The sequence below is a fragment of the Ochotona princeps genome, chromosome 23 (assembly GCF_030435755.1).
Source record: "Ochotona princeps isolate mOchPri1 chromosome 23, mOchPri1.hap1, whole genome shotgun sequence".
Lineage (NCBI taxonomy): Eukaryota > Metazoa > Chordata > Mammalia > Lagomorpha > Ochotonidae > Ochotona > Ochotona princeps.
Window position 1 is genome coordinate 25992793 of NC_080854.1, and position 8870 is coordinate 26001662.

The following is an 8870-nucleotide window of genomic DNA, read 5'->3' on the forward strand; positions in this document are numbered from 1 at the left end:
ATCTTCAGTTGTGGGTGTTTGGAAGGAGAACTGGAAGATGGAAGATGTCTCGCTATTTCTCTCTCTTTTTCTATTGTTCTACCTTCAAATAAAATAAGTAAGTTGTAACAAAAAAAAAACATTAGAAGCAATTCTACTATTCATCTGCATTCCAGGTACCATTAACTGTCCTCTCCATTTACCGTCCGTGCTCTTCTCACCCACTAGAAATCACTTTACTTCTTTGAGATCAACATTTTGAAGCACCAGCCTGGTGCATTTTGTCAAATTTAACATAACACGGTGTCCTCCAGTTCCACCCATATTGCCATAAATGACTAAAGCTCATTTTTGTCTTTGGCTGAATAAGATCCCATATTGTGTATATGTTATGTGCTTTTTAACTTAATGAATATATTTTTATAATTGTTAGGTCCATATTTATAAATATATCTCAATAACAATACCATATACATGGTTTGTAAGGATATTTCAAAACAGAAGTAATTCTATAGAACCAAATTCCATGGCAGAATGTGCTCTGCCTCCTCAATTTATGGGAGTGAAAGGAACTATGAGTTTTTAGTTTTTATTATCATTTTTATTTGTATTAGTTGCAAGCATTCCTTAAATGCTAGTAGTCTTGAAATCTATAGTGAATAAACATGTGTTTAAAATTTGCCAGTCATACCTTCGAAACGATTCCATCATTTAATAAGATTAACATTGACACTGAATTGGAAAAAAAAAACCCACAAACCTATACAGACACAGATTTTATAGGCAGAGTCCTGTGAGGACCAGTGTAAGAGGAGTCACTTTGAGAAAACACACACACACACACATACATGTATATATATATATATATATGAGAGAGTGCTTGATTTGCAAGATGGTAACTATGAGGGAAAGAAATGCTATAACATAAATTGAGAAACATTACTTTATTTCTTTCTAGCCCTTCGAGCATTTTAACTGAACTAAGTAGCCTCACATTCACACTGCAGAGCTATTGAATAATGCTATTTATTACACTTGACAAGTAAACAGAAGAATTTCCCCAACTGATGACAGAAAAGTTGTTCTCAGGACTCCAAAATTCTTCCTCATGACAGACATCTCTGCGTCAGTTCTTCAACTTTGATAGTTATGGTCTCTGAAGTACCAGTTTGCAGGTTTTACTGAGTCTAAGCATTTCCTTTGGGTATATATCAGTGGCTACCATCTCAAACTGGTCTCAATTGGATCTCTGGGTTCACTGTTTCTCGACCAAGTTTTGATTTCTTCACTGTGTAGAATAAAGGTAGCAATGGCAGTAACCTTGCAGGACTGCTGGGAGGTTAAAAAAAAAAAAAAAAAAGGCATGAAAAGTAGTTTTCCTTCTAGGTGCACTGGGCAGTGTGATTATATTCAGAGATTCTGTTCAAAACTGAATTGTGTCCTACAGAAGTTTATAAGATGAAGTTCGAACCTCACGGTTGCAGGGCCTTTGAACAGAGGATAACGGTAGTTAGGTAGGTTGTAAGAGTGGCCTCTTGTCTAGGAATGTCCGGGTGCACTGCAAGGGCCTTGCATGACCCAGCAAGAACACAGCTGCCTGAAAGCCAAGGCCAGAGCATTCCTGAAAAAACAAAACTCCTGCCAATCTGAATGCAGATTTCCAACGGAAAGAAATGCGAGGAAGCATTTCTTTTGCTAAAGCCACCAGTTTGCCAATTTAATATGGAATGCTTGTTGACTATTGACGATTAATCTCACCCGTAGTTTTGACTTTAGGCTTTTTTTTTTTTTAAGGCAGATACACATAAAGGAGATACAGAGAGAAAGACCTTCCATCTGCTGGTTCACTCCTCAAGTTGCCACAAAGGTCTGAACTAAACTGAGCTGAAGTCAGGAGCCAGGAGTTCTTCCGGGTCTCCCACACAGGTGCAGGGTCCCAAGGCTTTGGGCCATCCTCCACTGCTTTCCCAGGCCACAAGCAGGCAGCTGGCTGGGAAGTGTTGCACTCAGGACATGAACCTGGGGGATACAAAGCAAGGATTCAGCCACTAGGCCATTGTGCTCTGCCCCTTAACTTGTTTGCTGACTGCAGCAGGTGGGGTTTGGCGAAGAAGATGCTCTTTAACTTGACCTTATCACTTTTATAAGTGAGGAGAACTGCTTTTTCTGATACGTTGAAATCTTGCACTTTCTCTTAGAAATAGATACAACACTGTTAAGTGTGTAGCATTTCTCTGGGTAAATTATAACTAATCCATTTTTTTCCCATAAACTTGACTGTGCTTTAGGTTTGAATCCTCATTTGCATTATGTGTGCTGTTCATTTTCAAAAGTTTTTTTTTTTTTTAATTATTTATTATTTAACTTCAGTAATTACATTGTATTATGTGACACAGTTACATAGATACTTGGGTTCTCCCCAAAATTATTTCTACATCTCTTTATAATATTGATACCTATTTTTTCATCCTCTAATCATTAGATTCCATGGTGAGAGTAAGATATTTCTCAGAAGAAGAAAACCTTCCAGCCCAGAGGCCAGCATGAACATGTGTGCTGCCGTGGATGGCAGAGCTGCTTCTCACACTCTCATTAACTTCTTGTTCCACCAATGTTCAAATAAATAAGATACGTGTTAACAATTTAAGATGCTTAGTGGGAAGTGGAATTATCTGATAAAACTTTCCAATGAAAAGGTCTTGGAATCTTTGCGTAGTTTTTGTCATAACTGTGTTTCCTGTGAACTGTTGAAGTACTTTCATATATCAGTAATGTACAGTTGTTATGTTTCTAAGAGTACAAACACTGTTAAGTCATTAATGATAATGTCAGGGCTAGAGAGGAGCAAAGGAGGCCAGGTTCTTGTATAAAATAAAGTAGTGTATGGTTACTAAGTTGAAAACTGAATTAAAATTGCACTGCATTCTATACTTAATATGATATTTACTTAGCTCAATGATACAAGAAAAACAATGAATACATACAAGTGTTAAATAAAAAATAGAAAGTAATTTTATGATTTTGGAATAAATGTCATTTTAAAACCCAAAAGAATACATGCAGTGATTGGCATATGCAAGTCATTTAATATAGAAATAAGGCAAATCATACACTAAGTCCTTTAAAAATGAAAATCAAATAGAAGTCACAGCACAAAGAATTAAGGAAGGTTTATTATATGTGTTACATGCTAAAAGTGAATACCTCTAGTACAAAGTCTTCTAAACTCAGCAAAGAGGTTGAAGCAAAGTGAATAAAATGCATATTAAGTAGAACTGATTATAGTCTTTAGAATTATAAAGCTCATACTAAAAGAAAAAAAATCACATTTAGGCCTTGGGATCCTGTACCCACGGGAAGACCTGGAAGAGGCTCCGGGCTCCTGGCTTCAGATTGGTGCAGTTCTGGCCATTGTGGTCACTGAGGGGTAAATCATCTGCTGGAAGATCTCCCTCTCTGTCTCACCTCCTCTCTGTATATCTGACTTTCCAATAAAAATAAAATAAACCTTTTTAAAGAAAAAATAAATTCATCCTCTAATTAATGTATTTGTCGTATTACAATGTGTTCATAGTGGTATCAAACACATTATTCTTATGTGATTTAATTGGAGGAGAACCAAGAGCCATTGATGAAATGTTACCCATACTCCTATTCAAAAATGCTCAGTGATATTTAATCATTTCAATTCTTTTGTGAATTGTATTTTTTTCTATTCTTTGAGAATATAAGCATGCTAAGTGATTTAAAACTATTTTCACATGAAACCTGTGTCCTAATTGATCAGTGAGATAGTCCAAATTCTAAAATGTTGAAGTGTATGCTCAGTAGTCATGGATTTTGCTGGCACTATCTTAACAGAACAGTACAGGGCTGTGGCAAGCCGAAGCAGACTGTTTCCTATAGCGCGAGAGTCTGAAGGTTAAAGCTCAATGTTAAACAGGTGATTTCTATTGACGCCCTTTGCCTTGGCTTACCAGTGATGGTCTCTTCACTGAATCTCACTTGGTGATTTGTACGTGCGTGTGTATGCCTGACATCCCCTGGTTTGTCCAAATGAACTCTTCTTTTTGTGTTAGCATAAACGATTGCTAGATTGGATTAGGATCCACGGGAGTGGCCTCATTATAATTTTAATCACTCTATACTCTTTTATCTTCAAATATGGTCAAGAAATAAAGGTACTAGGCATTAGGATCTGACCATGAATTCTGGGACACCAAATTCAGCCCATAATTGAATTCTAATGCAAATACTACAATTAAATGCGGTAACATAAAGCTGGCATTTCTGGCATTATAAGGAAAGCCAGAGCTGCCTGCGAGGGCTGCATCCTGTCATCCCATAGAAGTGTGTATTCTGACTGCTTCACTGTTTACCCAGTTTTCTGGCTAATGGCCTCAGCCAGCATTAGAAGATGGCCCAGATGCAGCGACTGGCCCTCGACTTCAACCTTGCAAAGGGTTGGTGACTCTGGCCTCTTGGGGAGTGAACCAGTGGATGCAAGACCTTTCTCTCTCTCTCCCAGTTAATATTGGAAAGGCAGATTTAAAAAAAAAGATTTATTTATTTTTATTGGAAAGGCGAATATATGGAGAGGAGGAGAGGCAGAGAGGAAGATCTTCCATTTGATGGTTCACTCCCCAAGCAGCCGCAATGGCTGAAACTGAGCCAATCCAAAGCCAGGAGCCAGGAGCTCTTCCGGGTCTCCCATGCGGGTGCAGGGTCCCAAGACTTTGGGTCGTCCTCTACTGCTTTCCCAGGCCACAAGCAGGGAGCTGGCTTGGAAGCAGGGCTGCAGGGATTAGAATCAGCACCCATATGGGATCCCGGCACGTACAGGCGAGGACTTTTAATGACTACGCTATCGCGCCGGGCACAAAAGGCAGATTTTACAGAGAGAATGAGCTTTTAGAGAAAAAAAAAAAAAAACATAAAATTAAGATGTGATATTTAAAGTATTATTTACTCTATTGATTTAAGTCACATAGTAATCTTGGATAAATTTGTTTTTATTAAACACATGCTATTTACACTGGATACACATTTCAAACCTAATATAAAATTATATTACATTAAGTGCAATATAGTGATTCTGAGACCCTTGAATATTGTAGTTATCAGTTATGATAAAAAGCCCTCTGCTACAATTCTCAAAAGATTAAAATATTAATTTCAAGACAAAACTGAAGTATAAACATTCTTGATTAGCTCAAATAGAAGTATAACATTCTGTTAGCTCAATTCATTTGACTGATTAAATAGAGTGCCACTTGTGCCTTAAACATGGTAACTACATGTCTTCTTTGATGTCTTAAGCCTAGAGTAAATTGAGAATAAGAGCTTAGGGTGGGAAGAATAGCAAAATGTGTGGAAAGGAAAAGAAAGTTCACACCTCCCACTGTGCAGTGAAAACTCGTTAGCTTTTGACACCCAACATGATGAATGCATACAGCCAACTGTTGTTGGTCTCTGTTGATAGACTGTTAGCAAACAAGGCCTATAAAATCTACAGAACAGAAAATCTTACTAAATATGTTGGAAATGACTTTAGAGGTGATTAAATTTTCACCAAAACATTTGAGAAAAGAAAATGAACATTAGAGAGATTTAGATAAAACTTTAATTGACATTAAGTAAACAGGACTTCCGTGGTGGCCAACAGGCTAATCCTCCTCTCTGTTGAGCTGGCATCTCACAGAAGCACTAGTTTGTCCCCCAGCTGCACCATTTCTGATCCAGGTTTCTGCTTATGGTCTGGGAAAGTTGCAGAGCCATCCAAAGCCTTGGGACCCTGCGACAAAGGAGAACCAGAAGAAGTTCCTGGCTTCTGTTTTCCAGGCAACTAAGCTCTGGCCATTACAGCCTTTTGGAGAGTAAACCAGCGAAAGGAAGACCTTTGTTTCTCCTTCTCATGTAAATTTTTAAAAAAGATTTATTTATTTTTATTGCCAAATTAGATATACAGAGAGGAGGAGAGACAGGGAGGAAGATCTTCGCTCCGATGATTCACTCCCCAAGTGAGTGCAATGGCTGGTGCTGTGCTGGTCCAAAGCCAGGAGCCAGGAGCCAGGAGCTTCTTTCTGGGTCCTGTGCAGGTGCTGGGTCCCAAGGCTTTGGGCCATCCTTGACTGCTTTCCCAGGCCACAAGCAGGGAGCTGGATGGGAAGTGGAGCTGTGGGGATTAGAACCAGCACCCATATGGGATCTGGGCACATTCAAGGCGAGGACTTTTAGCCATTAAGCCACCGCACTGGGCCCCTTTATTTAGTCTCAATGCCATTTTTGTAAGTGTCTTAGGAAAATGTAAGATTGTATCCCTTATGTTTATAAATAATTGTATTCAATTTGAGAAAAATATACAACACATCATATCTTAAGCTAAATTACCTACTGATGTGCTGTATTGCCATCTAGCTCACAGTCCAGGCATTTCCTCATATCTGTGTAAATACACATGAGTAATTTATAGGAGTATGTATGCTACTGAACATGCATGTGTTGTATATGTGTATGTATGTATTTATATGGGTCCATAATTGCTGTATGGACCCATGAAAAAACACGATGTTTTAACAATCAAGATAAACAGAAATCTTAAAGTAGTTCTAAATTTGCAGATGCATGACATTGCATTGCCTTTTGAATAATTATCAGTTGATATCAGCAGAATACATGTTTTCATTTTCGAACAAACAGAAACAACTCTTGATTACATGAATCTATTCCATCCTTAAGTATTCATTATCCTATATCATTTTGCAGGTGGGGCTAGTGTAAAAGTTGATCAATGTTATTTACAAGATCCTGATGTAATATATAACTGTACTGAACTTGTAAAATTGAATGTATCTCAGCTTCACTCTTTTCTGATTTCTTGGATAGAAGCTAAAATAGATGTACACTTAGCTGGTGATTTTCTTAATTATACAGCTAATCACTTTAGGAGTTTGTCTTATTTTCTAGTTGTATGACATTGGAAACATGGACATATGCCAGTAATTGGAGATACTTATACAATAAAAATAGCAGTGGCCATCTATTTCCTGATTTGAGTGACACATTTCACTACTGTTTCACAATAAACTGTGCAAACAACAACCCTAATTCAATAATCTAGAGTATCAATCATTTCTTTTTCTCGCTGATGGTCAATACAACTACTGCAGCAGCCCAGCTATAACTTCCAGGGACTGGATTTGGTGTTGGGTTGTGAGGACAGTTCAGAAGTGTGACTCAAGTGCACGCATTGTCCTGCTAAGTTTTTCTCAGAGCATGTTATTCTTATAGTGGACACAGGAGCAAAAAGAGGACAAACCCAATTACAAAACCAGCAGTGCAATTCAGGTGCCATTGGCGAAACACATTGCTGTTTGACACATGTTGTGCAAAATGTATCATACCCCAAAAGATATGTATGTTAATGCTTGCTAAATCATTATGTGTATGAAAGAAATTCATTGTTCAGACCATATACAAACTGTTTTCCATTAAAACTAAAAATAATTTTAGGGATGAGTTTTTTTTATAACAGCTTTATGGGATTATAGTAGATACAGTGCAGTCATATAATCTGTGTCATATTCTCTACTATTTACATCCTGAGTCAGTATCATATGTTTATTACAACTGATCAATGAATGTTAAATTTAGTTTTTGCTTGTGCTTGCTTTGACCACACATATACTAAAACTGGAACAATACAGAGAAGAGTAGCATGGCCCCTGCTAAAGGATGACATGCACATTTAGTTCTTTCTTTACAATGATGTTGTACAGTTTAATTTTTTAATGAGCGCCATTCCTCAGTTTCAGAACTTCAGACAATATGTCACATTGCATAGAGTACTCATGTTTGCTTACCTTTCTCTTTGTCAGTTTCTCAAACTTTCCTTATTTTTGAAGTCCTTGATATTTTAAGAACCAATATTCAGGCACTTTACAGAATGAAACTCAATTAAAATGTATCTGGTTTTTAAATTAAGAAAAAAATATTTATTTTATTTATTGGGAAGACACAAATTTTTAGAGTTTATTCTCTACTTCTGTATCACACCATTTTGTTGCTGAATTTGCTACAGTACTCTCAAATCTGCCTCATATCGAATCCAGATATAATTTCCGACACTGAAATTTACCTCGCACTCATTTTGAATACTTCGTGTGCCTGTTCTAAAATCAACTTTTTCCCCAAGCTATCCATGACACTTTATTTTAGAGAATGGTTTTACAGAACAATGTATGTCTGTGTCCTTTTAAAAATGTGTTAACTATCTAGTATTCTAGTTGATAATTATATGCTTAACTGATCGCACATTGGTCATTGCAATCTTGTTTCAAATTTTTCACCATTGTAAGATACTTAATGTATGCTGCATCACCAAATATTTGCTAGGAAAAATTCCTAAGGGTGATATTGCTAAGTTAGTGGAACTATTTAATAAAGGTTTTCAGCCTACAATTAAAAAAAAACCAAAACATAACAATGTGTGAACACTTTGGGTGTTCGTTGGTCATGGGTTTTATTGATTTGAAATTTTTATGATAATACATACAATGGGCTTCCCAGAGAGATGGACATTTAAATGACTTAATTATTCAAATGTTTATTTTCAATAGATTACACATTTGTTTGAGACACAGAAAGTTGTCTTTAAGACACACTACACTAAGATATATCATTTTATATGCTTTACATGTGTATCTATATATATGTATACATATATTATATGTAAAAAAGGTACTTAAACATGTACCCACACACAAATATAAGCAAATATATGTATGTAAATTAGCATGTCTAGAGGTCAAAATAAACTGTTTGAAACACATTTACAATTTTACTTCTCTTTGGAACCAGTGCTGTGGCACAGCCAGTACCAACATCTCCAA

The 8870-nt window shown here is 36.8% G+C and overlaps 1 pseudogene; it reads left to right on the forward strand.

The window, feature by feature from the left end:
- Nucleotides 1-7643: 7643 nt before the first annotated feature.
- Nucleotides 7644-7740, forward strand: LOC118758243 (U6 spliceosomal RNA; annotated as a pseudogene).
- Nucleotides 7741-8870: the final 1130 nt, after the last annotated feature.